Genomic DNA, 25,101 nt, shown 5'->3' on the forward strand with positions numbered 1-25,101 from the left:
ACATCATCACCTCATGGTCATGTGATACTACACTTGAAAGCAGAATAGCGGACTCTGCACTACTCAGGCACTATATGTGGGTAGTAGTGTATTGGGGCATTGCCAGGGTACATTTAAAAAAAAAATGTAGGTTAATCTTCACTAGAATGTTGTTCGGCGAGCTGAGAGAATTGCTTTTGTCCACAAATAATGTCATCCGTGTAAAAATCACAACTGGCAACAGATATATTTTCAATTTGTGTTAAGTCAAATTGTAGTTTCTCTTTAATTCTGACTTTTATATATCACCTATTAACAACCATTTCTGATCCATAAACCAAACACAATATTAACCCAATAAGGTCACTCCTAAAATATAACTTTTATTAATAATATCTTAAAATTGTAGCTGCACAACTATACAATGTTTACAAGAACAAGGGCAGGATCTAGTGCATGTCAGGTCTTTTCTGATTGAATCCAATCTATCATTAAGACCTGGATCTCTGTTAGTGTTGGGCGAACATCTGGATGTTCGGGTTCGGTGTGGTTCGGCCGAACATGCCCCTGATGTTCGGCAGGTTCGAGCCGAACCCCGAACCCAACCCGAACATGTCCCTTTGGGGCCCCTATAGGGTCCCAGCATAAAAGGAGAGCATGCCCCGAGCGCGAGGGGGGGGGGGGGGGTCGGAAATGCCCCCACCCCTCCCCGCTAAGCTCTCCCTTCTGCCGGTACCCTATAATTAAATTTCAACGAGGGTACTTGTTGAAAGAATCTTATTCAGATGGTGGTAAGGGGTTAAAGATTCCACTAATGTGTGTTTATGGTCTTCCCTTCTCTGACTGTTTACAAAGGCATTATTAGGATCTTTATCAGTATGTCTCTCCCTCCCAGCATGGACAGCACTGGGCAGCCTAGGAAGTAGATGCAGCCATGAGTGTAACTTCACAAGCAGCCAGTCAGTTAGGAGTAGTGTATATACATCTCCCTGGTTGCTAGTTACTGTATATTGCAGCAGTATTACAGCACATCTAGATACCCGTTACCTCTTCAGATCAGCCTCCTCCTCAGACTCTCCTGCATGCTGTAACACAGTGATGTATATTTGTCAGCTGTGTGAGGAATGAAGGATGATTTTAAAGCAAGAAGAGAGAAATGGGTGAATAAATCAAGTGCCCCTAGCACTAGTGGTAATGTGTACCGTAATATAGAGTATTAAAAATAAAAAAGTCCTTTTAACTAATAGTGTTCCTTTATAGAGATGGCCCGAACGGTTCGCCGGTTAACAGTTCCCGGCGAACTTCCAGTGGTTAGCGTTCGCAGAGAACCGCAAACTTTTCCGGAAGTTCGGTTCACCCCCATAATGCACCATTAGGGTCAACTTTGACCCTTTACATCACAGTCAACAGGCACATTGTAGCCAATCAGGCTACACTCCCTCCTGGAGCCACTCCCCCCCCCTTATAAAAAGGCAGGCACCGCCGGCCATTTTACTCACTTGTGTGCCGTAAATAGAGAAGGGACAGCTGCTGCTGCTGCAGCCTCTCATAGGGAAAGATTAGTTAGGCTCTTGTAGGCTTGTTAGCTTGCACCTTGCTGATTCTTATTGCTAAAATAGCACCCCACAACAGCTCTTTTGAGAGCTAATCTTGTTCTTGTGATCTATTTTTTTTTCTGAGTGTCCCACTGACACTTGTGTTGCATAGACAGCCTTGATAATTCATACTGTGTGTGCTACTGCCAGGCCCAGCACATTCAGTGACTACTTGTGTGTGTGACAGGTGCACATTGTAATACCCATTACTGCATATACCTACCTACCTGCTGTTCACAGTGCAACCGCCCACCTACCTACGTGAGTTGAGCGCACGCAGTGTCACTGTGCCTGTCCGCTACCTGTCTGTGTGTGACAGGTGAACATTGTAATACCCATCACTGCATATACCTACCTACCTGTTGTTCACAGTGCACCCACTTACCTACGTGTCACTGTGCCTGTCTGCTACCTGTCTGTGTGTGAGAGGTGTACATTGTAAGACCCATTACTGTATATACCTACCTACCTGTTGTTCACAGTGCACCCACCCACCTACCTCCATGAGTTGAGCGCACACAGTGTCACTGTGCCTGTACGCTACCTGTCTACGTGTGACAGGTGCACATTGTAATACCCATCACTGCATATACCTACCTGTTGTGTTTAGTGCACCCACCTACCTACGTGAGTGCACGCAGTGTGATATACCACTCCGAGCATACCTGTTAACTGCACCTGTGTGACTGCACATTGTATTAGTCAAGTCAGTGCATACCTTTCACTTCATTCCCCCCCCCCCCCCCCGATATGGACACAACGAACAAAACAGGCAGAGGTAGAAGCAGGCCCAGAGGAAGGCCACCCGGCAGGTCTGTGCGGGGTCATGTTGATGTGATTTTGTACGGCCCTGGCCTAAGGTACAGTGCTCAGAAGAAAGCATGTCCCATCAACTCCCAAGATTGTCAGGACGTGGTTGACTATTTACACAGAACACCTGATCTTCCGCAGCCACCAGCGCTACTACAAGCACCATATCCGTTGCATTTGACACTTCGCAGGAGTTAATTGATGGGGAATTAAAGGGAACCTAAACTGAGAGGGATATGGATGTTTCCTTTTAAACAATACCAGTTGCTTGTCAGTCCTGCTGATCTCTTTGGCTCTTGTAGTGGCTGAATCATACGCCTGAAACAAGCATGCAGCTAATCCAGTCTGACTTCAGTCAGATCACCTGATCTGCATGCTTGTTGAGGGTCTGTGGCTAAAAGTATTAGAGACACGGGATCAGCAGGGGAGTCAGGCAACTGGTATTGGATTAAAGGAAAAATCCATATCCTTCTCAGTTTAGGTTCCCTTTAACTGATTCACAGCCATTATTGTTACAACCGGATGAAGGCGCTAAGCAAGTTACACCACCTCATATGTCTGAGTTAGGCGACGACACTATGGACGTAATGTGTGAGGAGGAGGATGAAGTACCTACTGTTGGTGTAGTTTTGGAGGTGTCTGCGGCAAGCAAAGCTGGGCAGGATGGGTCTACATGAAAAGGGCGCCGGTAAAAAAGGGCGCCTGGTGGAGCCCATATATATACCAACTTCGGCTACAAAAAAGGCGCCTGGTGTAGCCCATATAAACTTCAGCTACAAAAAAGGCGCCTGGTGTAGCCCATATAAACTTCGGCTACAAAAAAGACGCTTGGTGTAGCCCATATAAACACTTCGGCTACAAAAAAAAGGCGCCTGGTGTAGCCCATATAAAAACTTCGGCTACAAAAAAACTCCGGGATGTGTTAATTACTATTCCCCCTCCAGGCCGCCATGGATAGTGGGGGAATGAAATAATTCGGCTTCCAGCGCTTGTAGCCCATATACAAACTTCGGCTACAAAAAAACTCTGGGATGTGTTAATTACTATTCCCCCTCCAGGCCGCCATGGATAGTGGGGGAATGAAATAATTCGGCTTACAGTGCTTGTAGCCCATATAAAAACTTCGGCTACAAAAAAAAGTCAATAATATGGGCTACAGAGGGGCACCTTACTGTAGCCGAAAAAAATATGGGCTACAAAGGGGAGCCCGCTTGTAGCCGAAAACCTTGTAGCCGAAAAAATATGGGCTACAAAGGGGAGCCCGCTTGTAGCCTATATCAAAACTCGGGCGCCCTTTTCTACACCTTGTAGCCCATATTTCCAGAAATTGATGTCTTTGGCGGCGCCCTTTTCATACAGGCAGCTCGGGCGCCCTTTTCAACCAATCCCGGGCAGGATGATTATGATGATTATGATGATATGGATCCCACATGGGTTCCTAATAGACAAGATGACCAAGGGGACAGTTCAGAGGGGGAGTCAGAGAGGAGTAGAGTTCCTGAAAGAAGCAGGGGGAGCTTGTCATCAGAAACAGCTGGTGGCAATGTCCGGCGCCATGTATCGCCACCTATGGACAGCCAGCCAACATGCCCTTCAACATCAGCTGCTGATGCCACCATAGTGCCATCACCCCAGGGGGGCTCAGCAGTTTGGAAATTTTTTAATGTTTCTGCCTCAGATCGGAGCAATGCCATCTGTACTCTCTGCCTCCAAAAATTGAGTCATGGAAAGGCCAACACTCACGTAGGGATAAGTGCCTTACGAAGGCACATGGAGAAAAGGCACAAACTGCAATGAGAAGAGCACCTGAGCAAAAGCAGCACACAAAAGAAAAGCCACCCTCCTTCTCCTCTTCCTCCTTCAGGTGAAGCATCTTGAGCCGATTTACCCTTGCACCTTCACAGCCACCCTCCTCAACTCCGCCTCTGCCCTTGAGCTGTTCCTGCTCCTCTTCCCACAGCAGTCAGATGTCTGTGAAGGAAATCTTTGAGTGTAAAAAGCCAATTTCTGCCAGTCACCCCCTTGCCCGGCGTCTGACAGCTGGTGTGGCGGAACTGTTAGCTCGCCAGCTGTTACCATACAAGCTGGTGGACTCTGAGGCCTTCCGTAAATTTGTGGCCATTGGGACACCAAAGTGGATGATACCAGGTCGCAATTGTTTTTCTAAAAAGGCGATACCCAAACTGTACCGTGAAGTTGAGAGGCAAGTGGTGTCATCTCTGGCACACAGCGTTGGGTCAAGGGTCCAGCTGACCACGGATGCCTGGTCTGCCAAGCACGGTCAGGGCAGGTACATAACTTACACAGCCCATTGGGTCAACCTGGTGACCGATTGCAAGCAGGGAGTACGTGGCTGTGCAGCGGACCAACTTGTGACACCTCCACGGCTTGCAGGCCGGCCTCCAGCCACCTCTTCTCCTCCTGCTACATCCTCTTCGCTGTAGTCCTCCTCCTCCTCGGCTGAGTGGCAGTTCAACTCTACTGGTGCTGCGATCTCCTCTCCAGCTACACAGCCCCATCTCCCCTGGGCCTATGCTGCATGCCAGGTATGACGGTGTCACACCATATTAGACATGTCTTGCCTCAAAGCGGAGAGTCACACTGGACCAGCTCTCCTGGCTGCTCTCAACAAACAGGTGGATCAGTGGCTGACCCCGCACCAGCTGGAGATCGGCAACGTGGTGTGGGACAACGGCAGCAATCTCCTTTCCGCATTGAATTTGGGAAAGCTGACACATGTACCCTGCATGGCACATGTGCTGAATCTAGTCATTCAAAGATTTGTGTCAAAGTACCCAGGTTTAGAGGACGTCCTGAACCAAGCCAGGAATATGTGTGGGCATTTCAGGCGGTCTTACACAGCCATGGCACGCTTTGCGGACATTCAGCGGTGAGACGCTTAATATGTGATATCCTGAGTCACTGGAATTCGACCCTGGTCATACTCTCACCTGCTAGAACAGGAGAAAGCCGTCACCCAGTACCTGTACATTTACAGTAGAAGGACACAATCTGGGGAGATGGGGATGATCTGGCCCCCGAACTGGGCACTGATGCGAAATGCATACAGGCTCATGCGGCCGTTTGAGGAGGTGACCAACCTGGTGAGTCGCAGTGAAGGCACCATCAGCGACTTGATCCCGTACGCTTACTTCCTGGAGCGTGCCGTGCGTAGAGTGGTGGATCAAGCTGTGGAGGAGCATGAAGAGGAACAGTTATGGTAGGAACAGTTGTGGGAGCAATTTACATCAGAATCAGATGTTTCCTCAACACCTGCGGCAGCACAGATGGGGGAGGAGGAGGAAGAGTCGTGTGGGGAAGAGGAGTCAGACTCAGATGATAAGGAAGGTTTTTCTTTGGAGGAGGAGGAGGCGGCAGAAGAACAACCGCAGCAGGCGTCGCAGGGGGCTTGTGCTGCTCGAATGTGCCCATTCCCCTTCGTGATCATTACCTTGCCGCGGTAAAGGGGCTCGCGTATCACAACGAACCAATGACTGCCGGCTATATGAGTGTCTCGGGGGGTGGCACACCAAAGATAATAAGGTTGTTGCTTCATTGTGGACAGACCAAATTTGATAAGCTGAACAGTCACTGTTGTTCTATCATTGAGCTACCACAGCCCGGCGACCATATGGGCTTGAAAACTGCCACGGCCTGCACTCTGGCCATGGTGCGCACCAGTCCAGCATGGCCATCACTACACAAACAGCTGTTTGTGGTGCGTTACACAGTGAGTTTGGTGTGTCAGTGTGAAGCAGTACTCTAATTACACTCCCTGATTGATGTATACACATGCAAGATGTTTTAAAGCACTTTAGGCCTGCAATTTAGCATTCAATGTGATTTCTGCCCTTAAAACACTGCTTTGCTTCCAATTCGGAATTTTCTCAAGGACTTTTGGTATGTATCCCACTCCGCCATGCCCCCCCTCCAGGTGTTAGACCCCTTGAAACATCTTTTCCATCACTTTTGTGTCCAGCATACATTTTTCTAGTTTTCAAAGTTCGCCTCCCCATTGAAGTCTATTGCGGTTCGTGAAAGTTTGTGCAAACCGAACTTCCACGGGAGGTTCGCGAACCGAAAATCGGAGGTTCGGGCCATCTCTATACCTTTAATCGTTATCTCAGCTTCATTTATGTTTCCGTCAAAGTTTTCTGCCAGCCAATGGATTAGCACAGTTGCTGAAAAGTGAGTAACATAGGCTTCTGTAATATGGATCTTTAAAGAAACCTGGGAAACACCTGCACACATGATTAGTTCTATAGCTCGGCCATTCATGGTCACCTTAGGCAAGTGTAGTTTAGCGTGTTTGCTGAACTCTAGCTGCCATGGAGGTGAACAATATGTTCCTTGAAAACAAGAATTGTTCTGTGTTGGATAAGTAAAGTTGTTGAAAAATTAGTAATATAGGCTCCTGCCTTGTGCGTTTAATGATTCCTGTAGTAAGGCAGGAATTTCTTTCTACATATTTTTATGGCACCAATACACCAAACAGTATGCAAAGAACTATTACTAAGTTAGTAAAATAATGTAATTTGAACCTGTTAATTCTTAGTTGCAGATTGAATGCTAAAACCGTTTAATATAATTAAATGGCAAAACATTTAATTATAACATTTACAGAGTGCATTGCATTTTATATTTATGGCAATTTTATAACAAAAGTGGAATTACTCTTTAACTTTCCCATTAGTATTTATTCTTTTTTAAATGCAGTTCATGGCTACCAACAATCATATAAAGCTACATTAAATACAAATTAACATGATAAATGGGCATCTCATGCTGACTCAGGCTAAGATATTTATCCCCCTGACTGTGATGTGAAATGATGGTAAAGACAATGTATGCAGTGCATTGGGAGCAATGACATTTACACCACATCTACTGCAGCGTGCATTGCCCTTAAAGGCACTTAATTCACAAAGATAATAAATTGGATGTGGCCAGGACATCCAGGGACCTGTAACAGCATAACGTGAATGGCCTCTGAACAATTCCATAAGTAGAACGACATCTCAGCTAACGTTAGAAAATAAAAAGACATAAAACAGGCTTTTTATAACTGAGACAATGTAAGCACCCGAAGACGAAGACGAAGACGAAGACTCAGCACAAAAATTATACAATGCTATCCACTACCCCTCTCCTTCCTCCACGTCAAATTCCAATGTGCCAAAAGCTGGTAAGGTACAGCAGAATTTTTATGAGCAGGCAGGGGTGTAATTACAAATCATGGCCCCTCCCCATCACAACTTTGATGGGATTCCTCCAATGTTCCGTCAGTGACCCTCACAGCCTCCGGGCCAGTCTTGCAATGGTCAAACAATTGTGGTCATCATGATTTTTACACCCATAACAAGTGTAGCCCCAAAACACCTGATCTGGAGGATGGACTGCTGTGTCAGAGGGACTGCTGTGTAAAGTAGTAGTAGTTGGGGGCCACCCACTGCTCTGGGCACCCTGCGATCACAGGTGCTGCTCCCTTATAGTTACGCCCCTACAAGGAGGGTCAAGTTGCTACACGTCTAAAATCAAAATATCGTTATTTATACAACAGACTGCTAAAGGGCTGATTAATTAAGAAGACTGAATTTGCCTAGAGCACCCAATCAAGCTTCAGCTGTTAAATTAAATGAGGATTTAGACAAAGTGAGCCAGACAGCTGCCCAACCTTAGCATTAGTCTTCTTTGCAGTAGCTAGCTGCCATAAACATAAACTTCTGCTAACGGATGGTTATTGGTCAATCAGATGCAAATAACTTTATGGAAATGTATGTTTAAAAATGTCTCAATAAAATGCTGCAGCAAAGCTTATTCTTCAGTTAGGTTCATTGTGTTACTTAAAGAAAACCTGAACTGAAAATGAAAAGTCAAAATAAACATACAGAGGTCGTGCTTACCTCCTGTGTAGTCTACTCCTTAACCTCTTTCTCCTCTCCTGCATCCTGTTTGTCCACTGTGATCAAGGGAATTCTCCTTCCTCCATTTTGAAAATGGTCTTTACCCGATAACAGCTTTCTGGTCAGCACACTATTAAACTGTAACGTTGCCCACTTCAGGGAAACGTGGACATTACATTACCTGGCACATCAGTTGTCCTCTCAGCTGTAACTGACATTAACGGATATATAACTGACAGCAACGGATATATAATTCAGTTCTAAGAAAATGTTGTCAGAACTGGAAAGGATCATTGTCAGAAGAAAATGGTGAGCTTCTGAGAGAAACGGATGGCAAGGTAACTATGTAATGTTTATTTGAAGTCACCTCGTGTGTTTATTTTAACCCCCTTGGCAGTATTGATGCTGCGTCCGTCGGGAGTTTTTTTGCATACTATTTTTTTTAAATGCTTTAGCTAGCATTTCGCTAGCTAAGCGCATGGCCAAAGTTGCTCCGGTCTCCCCCCCCCCCTCCCCATGCCCGCCGATCGCTGCCGGCTATACGTACCTCGATCCCACGAAAAGCGCAGTTTCCCGATCGCCTTCTTGCATTGCTATGGCGATGATCGGAGATGACATCATCGACGTCATGACGTCATCCGCAATCCCAATCGCCGTCATCGCGAAGCCTGTTGGGCAGCTGCGCCGGCGTGGGAACGCTGGGTGGGTACGTATAATGGAGGCTATTGAGGGGGATCGTGGGGGACCGGAGTAACTTTGTGCATACGCTTAGCTAGCGAACTGCTAGCTAAGGCGTAATGCACCCATTTAAAAAAAAAAAACGTCCTGGGGCCATGTGATCCTCCGCGGTGGCTACCCCGTATCTAGTATGGGGTTACCGTTAAGGAGGTTAAATAATTTTACTCACTTCAGGTTCCCTTTAAAGGGAACCAGAAAGGATTAAAAAAAGGTTTTATACATACCTGGGGCTTCCTCCAGCCCTATACGCACGGATGGATCGCTCCCACGCCGCCGTCCTCTGCTGCCTGGATCCGCCGCCACCGGGTCCCGTCATTGCTGCGAGTCAGCCAGTCGGCCGGCGGACGATTCTCCGCATCACACGGAGCTCCCTCTATACAAGTACGCATGTGGCTGCCTACTGTGCATTCGCATGCGTACGGGTATGGAGGGAGCCCCTGTGATGTGGACAATTGTCCGCGTCTGCCGGAAGTGACGGGCCCGGTAACGGCGGTTCCAGGAAGCGGAGGAAGGCGGCATGGGAGCGATCCAGGCTTATGGGGCTGGAAGAAGCCCCAGGTATGTATAAAAGCTTTTTTCATTTTCCAGGCTCCATTCCTCTCTGGTTCCCTTTAAGCAGGCCATAAACTGGTCGATTTGACTTTCAATACTGTATATAGCACATTCGATCACTGTGATTACATCTGCTGTGAATTTGGTAACGCAAACATTGCCTGATCGATCTCTGCCCAAAATCAATCGATTTGGTCAATCGGACATGGCAAAAAATGTTGCTTGAATGCCGGCAGGTCGGGATTGTGTCACCAGCGGCATTTGATTTTGCAATGACCGCCACAGTATAGCGGCAGTACTCTCACCCATCTAGCTGACATGTGTCCTCCCAGGGCCGGTGCTTCATGCAGCAGGTTTCCTCCTCTGTGTGTCTTCTTTTCTTCCATGTCATATTACAATTGAAAACATAGACACTGAAGCTCTAGTGTTTGAACTAGCTTGTTACATGACCAGGAAAAGAAGAGGGACATGAGAAGGAAGACACCCGCCCCATGAAATTAAAGCACTGGGCGCGGGAGGAAATGCACCAGTTAAAGGTTGAAAAGTTGGTCTAATCATGTAATGAACAGTATTTACTGTGAGAGGAGCAAATTTGCAAACCTGCAATAATAAAAGTTGCACGGAACACAGTTCCCATTCACACATCAAAGTGAATGAGATCAGTGATCACCAGCATCATTGAGTTGCAGCTGGTCATTGACAAAAGAGAAAGTAAAGTATATACACGTTACTTCCTGTAACGCGTGTACACAGTAAACAACGCACACTAGAAATAAAGTGTGTGTGGGGGCATGTAGTGCCAAAATAGTAAAATTGCACCCAAATACATCCCATTAAATAAAACACTTAAAGCAGAATAAAACTGACATAAAATTGAATAAAAATGTGTTTTCCTATTTTTTACTACCCATTCAGTTATCATATTTGCTTTCGGGCAAAAGTAATATTGTCTGTTTACAAATTACAAGTTCCCAAAGTATAGTTCATTTATCTGCTCTGAAAGCTGCAGTTGCATTTTATTTATAAGTGGCTGGATAGTGTAATGGTTAAAGCGGATCCGAGATGAAAAACTAACTATAACAAGTAACTTGTCTATATAGCTTATCTAAAGTTTAGATGGTTTACACAGCAAATATAGCTGTAAACTGTTTTAATAGAATATGATTATTTATTCCTGTGATACAATGACAGCAGCCATGTTGTTTGTAAACATTACACAGAGGCAGGCTTATCTGTATCTTGAGCCATCAGCCTAATCCCCTCTCCTCCTCCCTCCTCCCCTCTGCCTCTGAAATCAATGGCTAATAACACCTCCCCCTCCTCCTGCCCAGACTGAGCTCCCATGAGCCCTTGCTACTGCCAAGGCTCTCTGAAAATCTGTGGGTGTGGCTTTTTTAGTTTATAGGGAATTAGAGTATTAAAACAAAAACAAAAAAGTATGTGGCTTGAGGAATGCCCTATAAACAATAGGAAAGGAACTCAGGTATGCAATGTGTAAAAGTTCACCTCGGATCCACTTTAAGGGCTCTGCCTCTGACACAGGAGACCAGGGTTCGAATCTCGGCTCTGCCTGTTCAGTAAGCCAGCACATATTCAGTAAGGAGTTCTTTGGGTGAGACTCCCTAACACTGCTACTGCCTACTGAGTGTGCTCTAGTGGCTGCCTCGCAAGCGCTTTGAGTCCGACAGGGGAAAAGCGCTATACAAAAAAAGGAATTATTATTAATTATTATATAATTTAATATACAGTAGCTATCTATTGATACATTTCTGTGTGTGTGTCTGCTTGTCGTCAGCTCTGTGTAGTTCAGTTTCAGCCATTGCTAGCTGAAACTAATTATCCGTTGATTACATTCCTCTGTTGATACAATGTTACCACCTCGGATCACAAGCTAAAAGTTCAGATCACAAGCTTCCACTGCTAAATGAAGTGCTGTGTTAACGGTTTGAATGCTGTTTAGCTAAAAAAAAAAAGAAAAAGTTGTTGATAATTTGTTTAAAGTGAACCTAAAGTCAAAAAAAATAAATGAGATTAACTCACCTGGGGCTTCCCTCAGCCCCCTGCAGACGATCGGTGCCCTCGCAGCTCCGGTCCGATGCTTCTGGACCCGCCGGCGACGACTTCCGGTTTGGCCGTCACCGGCCGACATTCATGGGAACGCGAGTGATTCTTCGCGTTCCCAGCCTGTATATCGCCCCCTATGCTGCTATTGCGGCCTCCTGGCTGCAATAGCAGCATAGGGGGCGATATACAGGCTGGGAACGCGAAGAATCGCTCGCGTTCCCATGCCTGTCGGCCGGTGACGGCCAAACTGGAAGTCGTCGCCGGCGGGTCCTGGGCCATCGGAGCGGAGCTGCGAGGGCACCGATCGTCTGCAGGGGGCTGAGGGAAGCCCCAGGTGAGTTAATCTAATTTTTTTTTTACTTTAGGTTATCTTTAAGGATGTAAATCTTTTAGCGCAAAGAAGAATTGCTGAGTTTGACCACTTTAAAATACCCTATTAATTAACCCCTTACCTCCCCTCTCATAGTTCCCAAAATAAATAAAAAAAAATTACATTTTAAAAAAATACATAAAGTTACCTTAGGGCTACAACTATTTTTAATATGTATTTAAACACAAGATATAGATCATTTCATTGTGATAAGCAGTGGTAAAATTATTGGCGAATGAAAGGGAAGAGCACTAAAATGTGAAAATTGCTCTGATCCATAAGGGGAAAAACCCTTAGGCTGGTTTCACAGTGGGACGTTACAGGCGCACGTTAGAGCAGCCTGTAACGCACCCCACCGCACAGCAATGAAAAATCAATGGGCTGTTCACAGTGCCCACGTTGCGTTACAGTGTAACGCTGCGCCATAATATAACGTACTGCATGCAGTACTTCGTAAGCGGCAGAGCCGCGTTAGACTGTTTGCACATGCTCAGTGACGTTGGGGAGGAGCAAAGAGCGGCCAGGCACATGGCTAATTAATATTCACTGCACTCAGTGACGTGCAGTGTTTACTTCCTGGAGCGGCCGCTCTGTGCGGCGATTGGCCGGCGGGACCACGTGATGCCGCATGCGTCCGAGAGTGCGCATCACGGACGCCAGAGTGAGCTGCACAACGCGGCTCACGCTGACGTCCAAAGCAGGGAGCACCAGGCGTTGCGTTAGGGGCACGTTATGCGACCATAACGTCCCCTAAAACACAACGTCCTGGTGTGAAACCAGCCTTAGTGGTGATTGAACTTAAAGGATAGAGTGATATGTGCAGATTTAATGTGAGAAGGAGAAGTATAAAACTGATGTGTTGCTAATAGATAATGTATGCACATACAACTAAAACACATAAAACAATAACAAGGCTTGCAAAGAGGAATACACATTCATTGTCCACATAGTGCTTCCCTGTAGCCTTGACCTTTTTTATTGCAGACTTAAAGAGACTCCGTAACAAAAATTGCATCCTGTTTTTTATCATCCTACAAGTTCCAAAAGCTATTCTAATGTGTTCTGGCTTACTGCAGCACTTTGTACTATCACAGTCTCTGTAATAAATCAATGTATCTTTCCCTTGTCAGACTTGTCAGCCTGTGTCTGGAAGGCTGCCAAGTTCTTCAGTGTTGTGGTTCTGCTATGCACTCCCCCCTCAGGGGGGAAAGAAACACACAAATGATCTCTTGAGATTCAAAAGGAATGCTGTATACAGCCTGCTTGTGTATGGATGTATTTTCTATGTGTGGACATACTGTACATCAACCTACTTCCTGTTTTGGTGGCCATTTTATTTGTTTATAAACAAACTTTTTAAAACTGTTTTTAACCACTTTTAATGCGGCAGGGAGCGGCGAAATTGTGACAGAGGGGAATAGGAGATGTCCCCTAACGCACTGGTATGTTTACTTTTGTGCGATTTTAACAATACAGATTCTCTTTAAACAATGTACCGTACTTTTTTTTTTTAAGTGCATGGATCCGTTGTTGATTTCATAGCAACAGCAGTGGAAATACTGGAAACTAATTGAATTATTTCAGTAATTTAGTTGCTAGACTCAAATAATAGTAATGGTCATCAGTCACACTACAGTTAATGTTCCCTCCACACCATCAGCCTGGATCAATTACCTACACAGGTAATGTCTCTTTAGTGTCATGAGTTAATTGGTGCTCAAACATTATCAATGAACTGTATGAAGCTGATGAATATTTCTGCAGGCAGTGGCACGTAGTGTACTGCAAATGAAAACATGTTGAATAAGATCTAAATGGGTTAATCTCAACGCATTTTAGCATGTTTATAAAGGAAGCAACAGCATTCAAACTGCCCTTTTCAGAAAACATTTCTGTATTTCCATGTGGCTTTTGTTTGGACTCATATTTTTGGACTATAGCAAAGACCAATACAGTGACCCCCACTGTACTGACTAATGCTGGGAATACATGATGAGATCTTTCAACATATTTACCATCCAATCATTTTTCTAATTCCGATCACTTTTCTGATCGATTTCCATTTACTGATCGAAAATTAGATCGAACATGTCGGAAATTATATATCGACCGGGAAACAAATCTAACATACTTGGTCTTTGGACACAAAAGACATAATATACTTGGGGCCATATCCTATTCCAGGTGATAAGTAGCTTGCAGATGCAAGCTACTTATCACCTTGCCATCACGCAAGGGTTACCGGCAAATCCGATTGCCAGTTTCCTTCGCGCAATGGCCAATCGTTAGAGAGCAAAAATAAAAGTTGCACGGAACACAGTTCCAACAGTGCCTGAGCAATGCTCCCTTTACCGAGCAATGGGGAGCAAGGTTTTACCCTGTGGAGCTTTCCTTCAGCACCACAGCCTCACTATCCACACATCTGCACACACAACCCGGAAGGGGGAAGCTGGTAGTCACATGACGCGAGGTGGAACGCTATTGAGGCAGAAAAAGCCTGAAGCCTGGAAGAAACCACTCAGCAGCAATTGAAGACGGAAGCCTGGGTAAGTTTTAATCCTCCCTCAACCGCTCACCCGGCAAGCTATTGCAACAGAGTGAAAACTGATCCGATCGACCAGTGAGTGATCAGATGCATTTTCACGGATCCATTTGTCAGTGTGAACCAACCCTTACAGATCCGTTTGGCGTAATGGCCCAATGAGAACTGGGCCTTAAAACAAGAGGAGATATCTGGGTTCTCAGAATTGGTGCAGGATGTGATAGAATCCTCTGAGCGAGGTAAGATAGCAGCTATTAACTTGTGATCAATGAGATGCAAATCACTTTGAGTTGAGGCAGCATTATGCAAATTTTGTATGCAAATGTATGCAACATGAAAAATGAGCCAATAAAATCCTGCTGAGGCAAAATTTGATTGGTCCATTTTCAAGCTGCATAAATTGGCATACAAAATTTGCATTATACTGCAACAACTCGAAATGATTTGAATCTTCCAGTGTGGCCGCTTTTCATAAGTTTTAGAAGTGGCATTAACCACTTCTCATTTCTATAGGAGAGAGAGCATACCTGCATAGAAGATGAGGCTCAGTGCTGGAGTAGAAGATAACAGAAACAGATAACAGGTCAAGTGAGAGCTGCTACACTGCAGCAAATACACACCTGTGAGGACTGCCCTCTTCAAGAGACTCTCCGCCCACATTCCAGATATAACCGCCTTAGATGAGGAGAGGAAACTCCATCCTACTTCGGGAAGAGGAAACAACAGTGCAAATAGCTACCCAATATGTCACTGCCTACCAGCAAATGAGAGAAACATGATACCCCTTGGACTGTATAGCCCTTGTACTGCCCCCCTATACCCTCCCCACCCCTATGGACTGTATACTCCCCCTTTAATGTCCCCTATAACTTCACCATATAATTCCACAACCACTCCTTCCTATGCATTACTGTGTCTTGCTTTGGCAACGCTAAATGTATTTGGTCCAAACAACAAAGTTTTTTTAATTGAACTGAGAACATATATACATGACAGCTACTGGGTGAGTGTGGGGAGGGGGTCTGGACTGGGGAGAGGGAAGATGCTATCCTCCTACCCTGCCCCACCACAGGCCACCAAGGGCCAGCGAGTACTCTGCCTTTGGTAATTACATAATTGGTCCCTGATTAACTAGCAAGGTGCATTTCCCTATTTAGTTTTTTTTAAACAGGTAGCAGTTGATGTGTCTCACAGCCAATGCAGTTTCTAGGCTAAACTGCACCCAGGGCGAGGGTGTAAAAATTGCCCCCCTCCTCATGTGGAGACAGGTATAGGTGCCTGCAGTATAGGTTAGCCAGGTCTAGTTGCCCCCAGTATAGGTAGCCAGCTATAGGTACCCCTAGTATAGATAGCCTGTATAGTTTCACCAGTATAGGTTAGATAGGTAGGTTCCCCCAGTATAGGTTAAATAGGTAGGTGCCTCCATTATAGGTAGCCAGTATAGTTTAGATAGTTAGGTTACCCCAGTCTAGGTTAGATAGTTAGGGGAATCCAATATAGGTAGCAGTATATTTGCCCCCAGTATAGGTTAGATAGGTAGGTGCCCCAGTATAGGTTAGAAAGGTAGGTGCCACCAGCATAGGTAGCTAGTATAGTTGCCCCAGTATAGGTTAGATAGGTAGGTGCCCCCAATATAGGTTAGATAGGTAGGTGCCCCCAGTATAGGTTAGATAAGTAGGTGCCCACAGTATAGGTTAGATAGGTAGGTACCTGCAGTATAGGTTAGATAGGTAGGTGCCCCCAGTATAGGTTAGATAGGTAGGTGTCCCTAGTATAAGTTAGATAGGTAGGTGCCCGCCGTATAGGTTAGATAGGTAGGTGCCTCCAACATAGGTAGCCAATCATAGGGGCAGGGGGAGCAGGCATAGTGGAGTTTCAACTCACCTTCCTCGATCCCCACATGCACGCAGCCTCTATCTTCTTCCTGTCCCGGAATCTGTTGCATTAGTGAGAGCGCCCCCCAGTGATGACATGCAGTTATGTCATCACAGGGAGCAATGTTACCAACGCGACAGACGTCAGAACAAGAAGACGAGTTAAAACTCTGCTATGACAGCTCCCCCCGCTGTTGCGCCCCCATATCAGCTCTGGGCGGTCGCACCATTTGCATTGCACACAGCATTCGGTTCTTCTTTTTCCTGTATACTTTTAGTGTTTCTTAACCCTTTCAGGACCGACTGCCTAACCCCCTTAAGGACCAGTCAAATTTGCATGTGGTGGGCGCATTGGGGGGGGGGGGGGGGGGTCAGGCAGCCGGATCACGAGTGTGGCTTGCTGGGCTGTGTGTCCCCTCTGTAGCCAGATGTTCCCCCTGTAGCCAGCAGCCTTTACTCACCTCCCAGGCTCCAGCAGTGAGCCTCTGTGGACCCCTCCGCTCTCGCTGACATCCTGGCTTGCACAGATGTTAAGTTCCATCCGTCATCAAGCCGGGACCCGACACTTACGTCAGAGCAAGCGGGGATGCCAGCCAGAGTGGAGGGGAATGCCAATCGCCGGGAGAACGGCAGGAAGGTGAGTGGATCCTCTTCTTTCCCCCCCTACCACCGCATCACTAACAACGATCAATACGATCCGCTGGCGATCGTAGTTATCACGTGATCAGCAGCCATACGTGTTTGTTTCTGATCACTGAGGGGAGATGTCAGCTGTCATATGACAGCTTAATCTCCCCTCTCGGGTGCGCACTATCGCAGCAGGAATGGAAACGGCGGGTGGCGTAAATCCTATGCCGCATCAGGCTAGAACAACAAGTGCGGCGTAAGTTTTACTACGCGCGGTCCTGAATAGGTTATGTGCTTATGCATGAAATTCATGCTATCTAGTCCTATGATTCATGTTCATTTCATTTGGTAAAGCAGGCTTAACACATTAGGATAATTGTCAGCTTTGCTTACTTAAAAAAAGAAATGGTACAAGTATAACCCATGTTTGTCACGAGTACAGAAAATGTCAATCTGTACACATGTATCTGCACAAAATAACGTGCCCCCCTTCCTAAACAGGTACATTATATTTCAGTTATCTAGCCACACTCTCTACTCTTAACATGCACAAATCTATGACCTCGGTATAGAAATGTAAATCACAGTTATCTCATTGTGAAATTATATCTGTCAGTAGCCTGACCGATCTGCTCAATCACAAGTGGCAATCTCTCGCCAACCTGGAATCTAGTATGCACCACACTAAGCTAGAGCAATCACTTACAGCACTGACAGATTAAAAAAGCAACTGCATATAAACTATTTAATTAGGCAATACATAATTTACATTAAATGAATGCATTAACTATTCAATAAAGACATTTTTTTTAAAATGGACATATTTTATAGATCACCATTTACTGAACCTGAAATTTCAGACATTAGATCAGGATTGATAACATGGAAAGTTGATGAAACGTGTCAAGGAGTGCGCTATTCTTCATATTCCTATGGACTCCACATAACATTTAGGCTATGTTCCCATTATAAATCGCCAGCGCAATCGTAAGCTCTGAGTGATTTATTGAGAGCTTTTAAGCACGTTTCCCTGTGTTTTGCGCTTAGAAAATAACTTTTCTACGTACTTTTGCAGAGCGATTCGTTTTTTCACTTCCTGACATTAGTCAGGAAGTGAACTCTTTCACCTGAAGATGAATAAATTCTATTGCTATACAAAGTGCTTTTTCAAGCGCTTTGTGATTTCCCTATACCTTACATTGGCCAAAGTGCTCAGAAAATGGTACCTGTGGCGCTCGATTTTCAATTAAATCGAAAAGCTCACATGTGAACACTCTCATAGGAAAACATTGCACAAGCGCTTTTGGGACGATTTCTAAAATCGCCAGCGCTTAAAGGGAATCTGTAAATTATTACAATAAAAAGCATACCATTCTCTTCATTATGTTCTCCTGTGCCCCTCTGTGCTGTTTCTGACACCCCCTGCTGCAATCCTGGCCTGTAATTAACAGTTTTAGGCAGTGTTTACAAACAAATGACATGGCTTCTAACCAGAGAATGATACGCTGAGAACAGCTTACTGTGTGACTCATGCAGAGCTTGGAGAGGGTGTGTAAAGCTTCTGCCAATGACAAGCAGTGCTGCACATTCCACACATTCCAGCCTGAGCCCGACAGAGCCGACAGAGAAAATAAGATAAGATTTATTACAGAGACAGTGCAACTAGGAAAGGCTGCAGTAAGACAGACCACATTAGAACAGGCATAGAAACTTATAGAATAGAAGAAATAAGGCTCAAAATTTTGTTACAGAGTCTCTTTAAAAAACCTGTAAACGCTCATGGCGTGAACAAGCCCTTACTGTTTGTTTTTTCTCTTAATTTTATTTTTTTGTATTATTATCAAGTAATGTTGAATACAGCCAGTGCAATTTTAACCACAAACCAAACCATAGACCAAGAAATATTACGCCTTTCACCAGAGATGGATTAAGATATAATGGGGCCCTAGGCAAGGTAGTAAATTTTGGGCCCCCTTGTGGACTTTTTGGTAAACTGAAGTGGAGAGAGGCCAGAGAAAGAAGGTGGCTGGTGGGCCCCTTGACACCCACTAGGCCCTAGACACCTGCCTAGGTTGCCTGCTGGATGATCCTGATCTGCCTCTCAGCATCCCCAGTTTATCCTCCTTAGCGTTAATCCCAAATCAGGCTCAGGATGGAAATCCGCAGCTCATAGCGGTAATCCCATGCCTGGATGAATTATATGCAGGAGCTGCTCCAGATCTGTCTGTGGTATTTTTTTTCTTGTTTTTAGGGTCTAAAAGCTTGTGAAAAAATTGCACGGCTTTTAGATTCTAAATCTGGAAAGAATTATAATGGCCGTTTTGCTGAGTGGAGCGCATCAAAATCATGCATCCAGGAGAACGTGAAATGGCCGTTGCATGTCCCACCGCAGCTCCTGACACCCCATCTCCACTCCCACGGCTGACATTGCTACATAAAAGGTTCATGTCAGCTTGATGCATCCCTTTATGGAATGATTGGGACCACTTACATTGAAATAAACATTTGGAACAGGTCAGATGGTGCACGCAACTGACTTTTATTCTACAATCTTCAGCCAGTTTTCTTCTTCACTACCAGCAGAGCACACGACCAGCAATGTCATCAGGGGATGCAGCAGCAGTGGTGAGATATATATTTTTGCCTTAGCAATATCCTGCACTGACCATACATGTAAATTATATTGGGGAGTGCAACACAATCTTTTCTCCATTGTTGAAATTTACATTATTTATTATACTACATGCATATGTTTATTCACGTTTCATCTCTGAGCAATCCCTTGGACCATCTCCCTCCTTATTGAAGTATATTTTATGTAAAAATGAGAACATTAAGTTAAAACAATTTCCAGCAACACAAGGTGTAACTGCTGCGTCGCCAGAACGTATCCCGTGTACAAGCGATGGCACTCAGAGCAATATCAGCGGGAGTCAGCGGGGAGAAAGCGGTAAGTATGAGAGAGCCAGGAAGAATAAACAAGGTCAGAGCGGCTGGAAAGAAAAGTCTGATAACTAAAAACACATAAAAAGAATAGAGCAAGATGTGCAGCCAAAAGCGAAGGTTCGTGTCGCAGACACCATTACTCCTTCAACCCTCAATGTTATTTATGACAATCGTTAAACCAGATACAGTGCAAATGCAGAATTATACATTGTATATGAACAGACCATAAACTGGAAAAACTTCTTAGAAGAATGGCTGCACTTCTGAAAAGATTAAAAAAGAAGAGGTGAAACGTCCAAACGAGTTCCTGTGAGTAAAAGTGTCAGAGCAGGTATACGACCTGAAAAGCCGGACAAAAAGATTTTTTTCTTTTTAGTTTTTAACATTCTACATCCAGACTAGTAGTGCTGTTTTTTACTCTTATTTGCAGTTTATATAAAAGCTTCACTGCACCAGTCAGGGTCAGAATACCTTATAAAAAGGAAGTCGCAAATAAAAAGATTTAAAGCAAACCTGAACTGAAAATACATTTCTGTGAAAATCAATTGAATGTGTAGTACAGTGTCATTTTTATTTCAGTTTAAGGGGTGCATTTTTTAGACTGAATTTTTAACAGCAGACCTGGTGTAAAATCTGCTTCATTAAGCTGCAAAACAAACAGAAGTAATGATCCTTTGAACTTTCCAGCATTAAAACCTTATTACCTGTGTTTTGGTTTTTGTAGTTAGATATTTGCATTTGCCTTCCATTTACTTTTCATGCCAGCTGCTGGATTTAACAAGCTGTTCTACAAGCTCTTTTGTATCGATGGCCACTCTAGTTTTTTAACTCTTGCTGAACAGGGAAACAGAAAGGGACTTTAGATAAGTTATTAGTAGGAATAGTAAAGTACTCTGTGTCACAGGTGTTGAACTCCAGTCCTTGAGGGCCATATCTATGCCAGTGTTTAGGACGGACTGAGAAATTAAGTAATGTGTTCCACTTGATGAACCACACCTTTCCGGATTCAATCCCATTAGTCAATTTGAGCTGGGCCAAAATGTGCGAGGAGCTCGGCCCTCGAGGACTTGAGTTCCACATTCCTTTTCTATGTACTTATAGGGAACCTAAATGGAAAAGGATGTGGATTTTTCCTTTTAAAATAATACCAGTTGCCTGACTCTCCTGCTGATCCTGTGTCTGTAATACTTTTAACCACAGCCCATAAACAAGCAGGCAGATCAGGTGCTCTGACTGAAGCCAGACTGGATTCAGCCACTATTGCACCCAAAGAGGTCAGCAGGACTGACAAGCAACTGGTATTATTTAAAAGGAAAAATCCATATCCCTCTCAGTTAAGGTTCCCTTTAAGTTTATCTCATCAAGTCACTTCAGGTAAACACAATTCCCAGCAAATATATCACCCGATAGTTAGCACAGAGCCCGTGTGATAGCATGTGTGACAGTAAGTACTGGTGAAAGGTCTTCTTAAAGAGACTCTGTAACAAAATTTTCAGGCCTATTTCTTCTATCCTATAAGTTCCTATTCCTGTTCTAATGTGGTCAGGATTACTGCAACCTTTCCTAGTTGCAAAACAATAGGCACAGCATGACATCACATCTCAAAAACCTACCAAAATCTCTACCCCATATTTAAAATAGACTACAATATCGCACATATGGTGGATAGTATTCATTAGTATTAATCATAGAAAGTGTTTAAATCAAGTCTGGAGTTTAATCCTGTAGGGGATCGTGTCCCCAATTTCCAAATCCAGAAAGCCTCCCGTTTCAGAAGCTTCCCATAGATATCACCTCCCCTCATTGGGTATGAAACCCTTTCTACACCATGGAATCTGAAGCCTGCCATATTGCCCGAATGAACATGAAAAAAGTGCCTAGAGACACTTGACGCATGGGTAATATATTCTGCATTTCTAAGACATCTCCCTGCGCCATGATAGTGCTCAGAAATTCTCTGGCGGAGAGGGCGGGTGGTACATTCCACATATTGAACCGCACACTCCACACAAGTAACCAGATACACGACATTGTGAGTGTGACAATTAATATATTGTCTAATATCATGGCTAGTGTGTCTAGAGAGTGAAACGGCCTCCCGGGTCTGATCATGAACATGGCAGAATCTACATGTACTGTATCCACATCTGTATGAACCCAGATATCTCAACCAAGTGGGTCTGGGTCTGTTGGTGCTCTGAAACAAGCTAGGGGAGAGCTTCGAACCTAAGGTAGGAGCACGTCGTGAAGAGAAGCCACAGCCCTCCGCCAGTACAGCTTGTAATTTAGGATCTGAGTGGAGAACAGGCAAGTATTTTTTAATAATTTTTACAATCTCAGAGTATTCTAGACTGTAAGAGGTTACAAAGTTAATGCCTTTATTTAGTCGCCTGTTCTCCCTACCAGATCGGGAGGACAGAAGATCGGCCCTTGTCTTGCGTAGAGCCCGACTCCTGGCCTCCAAAATATGATTGTCCCGATATCCCCGAGCTTTAAGCCTGGATCGGACCAGATCTAATTCTTGTTCTATTCTATCTGGATCTGAGCAGTTCCTAGCTGCTCTAATCATTTCTCCATATGGGATGGATCTTAAAGTATGTTTTGGGTGGCAGCTAGTGGCTAAAAGTAAGGAATTGCCCGCGCACTCCAAACCAGCCGGCCCCCTCCAAACCAGCAGCCAAATTCTCCCCATCCCTGGCTAATTTGTACATGGGATGGTGGGAGGAGCTCCGCATCTTTGGAGAGTGCAACCCCTTTTCGGAGTCTATATTTTGGTATTCTAGATACATAGATGATCTGCTGCTGGTTTGGAGGGGGCCGGAGAGAGACGTCCCGACATTTTTGACATATTGTAATAATAATGATCTAAATTTATCCTTTACCATATCCTATCATGCCACTGAAATGAATTTTCTGGATTTGCATCTGACTGGTTGTGTCGCAACAGGGAGAATACTGACCAGAACCTTTAGGAAGGAGTGCGCGGGCAAATCCTTACTTTTAGCCACTAGCTGCCACCCAAAACATACTTTAAGATCCATCCCATATGGAGAAATGATTAGAGCAGCTAGGAACTGCTCAGATCCAGATAGAATAGAACAAGAATTAGATCTGGTCCGATCCAGGCTTAAAGCTCGGGGATATCGGGACAATCATATTTTGGAGGCCAGGAGTCGGGCTCTACGCAAGACAAGGGCCGATCTTCTGTCCTCCCGATCTGGTAGGGAGAACAGGCGACTAAATAAAGGCATTAACTTTGTAACCTCTTACAGTCTAGAATATTCTGAGATTGTAAAAATTATTAAAAAATACTTGCCTGTTCTCCACTCAGATCCTAAATTACAAGCTGTACTGGCGGAGGGCTGTGGCTTCTCTTCACGACGTGCTCCTACCTTAGGTTCGAAGCTCTCCCCTAGCTTGTTTCAGAGCACCAACAGACCCAGACCCACTTGGTTGAGATATCTGGGTTCATACAGATGTGGATACAGTACATGTAGATTCTGCCATGTTCATGATCAGACCCGGGAGGCCGTTTCACTCTCTAGACACACTAGCCATGATATTAGACAATATATTAATTGTCACACTCACAATGTCGTGTATCTGGTTACTTGTGTGGAGTGTGCGGTTCAATATGTGGGATGTACCACCCGCCCTCTCCGCCAGAGAATTTCTGAGCACTATCATGGCGCAGGGAGATGTCTTAGAAATGCAGAATATATTACCCATGCGTCAAGTGTCTCTAGGCACTTTTTTCATGTTCATTCGGGCAATATGGCAGGCTTCAGATTCCATGGTGTAGAAAGGGTTTCATACCCAATGAGGGGAGGTGATATCTATGGGAAGCTTCTGAAACGGGAGGCTTTCTGGATTTGGAAATTGGGGACACGATCCCCTACAGGATTAAACTCCAGACTTGATTTAAACACTTTCTATGATTAATACTAATGAATACTATCCACCATATGTGCGATATTGTAGTCTATTTTAAATATGGGGTAGAGATTTTGGTAGGTTTTTGAGATGTGAGGTCATGCTGTGCCTATTGTTTTTAAAATGAGGATTTTTTATATATGCATTATGGTGCTACTAATCACCTTTTAAATATTATGCTGTGTATATCTTTAAGCACAGGGTTCACACCTTTAGGGGTGTGGCCTAATGCACTATATAGCCTGCGAATACATTCATGTTAGTATGCTATGATTAAGGAGCCATTCCATGCTCCGATACGCGTGAGCTTTTTCTTGCAACACTGATGATGGATTGAAATATCAATAAAGGATTTCTACTTTCACCCGACCAACTGGTGTAGCGGGACTTCTTCCTTTTGTTACACATGGACTTTGGCTATCGATTTCCGTGCTCCCTCTTGGTCATACATGTGAGTGCAGCGGTCTCTTTTTCTTCCTTCTTTCCTAGTTGCACAGTGGCTGTATTATCTCTGTTATATAATCTAATCTTCTTTCGTTTGCTGGCTTTGTCGGCTCAGGCAGGAATGTGCTGCTCTGCTGTGAAAGGGAGAAGCTATACACACCCTCTCCATGCCCCCTCCAGGCTCTGTATGAGTCACAGACTGAGCTTCTCTCAGCCTATCACATGCTGTTAGCAGCCATGTTTTTTGTTTGTAAACACTGCCTAAAACTGGCAATTACAAGCCAGGATTTCAGCAGGGAGTGGCAGAAACAGCAAAGAAGGGCCCAGGAGAACATAATGAATAGAATGGTATGCTTTTTATTCAAAGAATTTTAGAGTACAGATTCTCTTTAAAGGACAGCGGGGAGCTGATCAAACTCTTTGTGCTTCTCCTGTCAGAGAAGAATACTGTATCAGGAGTAGAAAGTTCCTGGTTTGCTTCCCTTGGCTGCATCTACTGGCACACTATGCCATCACACCACACCAGGAAGTGTTCAGCAGGGCACCTCTGGGCTATTAGACATAAGCAAAGATTAAAGTCCATACTTGTTTATCTTCTGTCATTCTGGGCTTAATAAAAGTCATAAAGCTGGGGTAATGAAAATTGAAATGGGCAACAAAACAGTTCCACTGAAGGGGAGGGTCACATGCAGCATATGATGAGGCCTCAATAAATTATGGAGAG

At 44.7% G+C, this 25,101-nt stretch overlaps 1 protein-coding gene across 6 annotated transcripts in view; it reads right to left on the bottom strand.

Moving 5' to 3' along the window:
* IL1RAPL2 (interleukin 1 receptor accessory protein like 2) overlaps positions 1 to 25,101 on the bottom strand; it is a 1,439,628-nt gene that overhangs the window by 1,134,978 nt on the left and 279,549 nt on the right. The gene's annotated exons all lie outside the window — the stretch shown is intronic.

The sequence above is a fragment of the Hyperolius riggenbachi genome, chromosome 8, assembly GCF_040937935.1.
Source record: "Hyperolius riggenbachi isolate aHypRig1 chromosome 8, aHypRig1.pri, whole genome shotgun sequence".
NCBI classification, from domain to species: Eukaryota; Metazoa; Chordata; class Amphibia; order Anura; family Hyperoliidae; genus Hyperolius; species Hyperolius riggenbachi.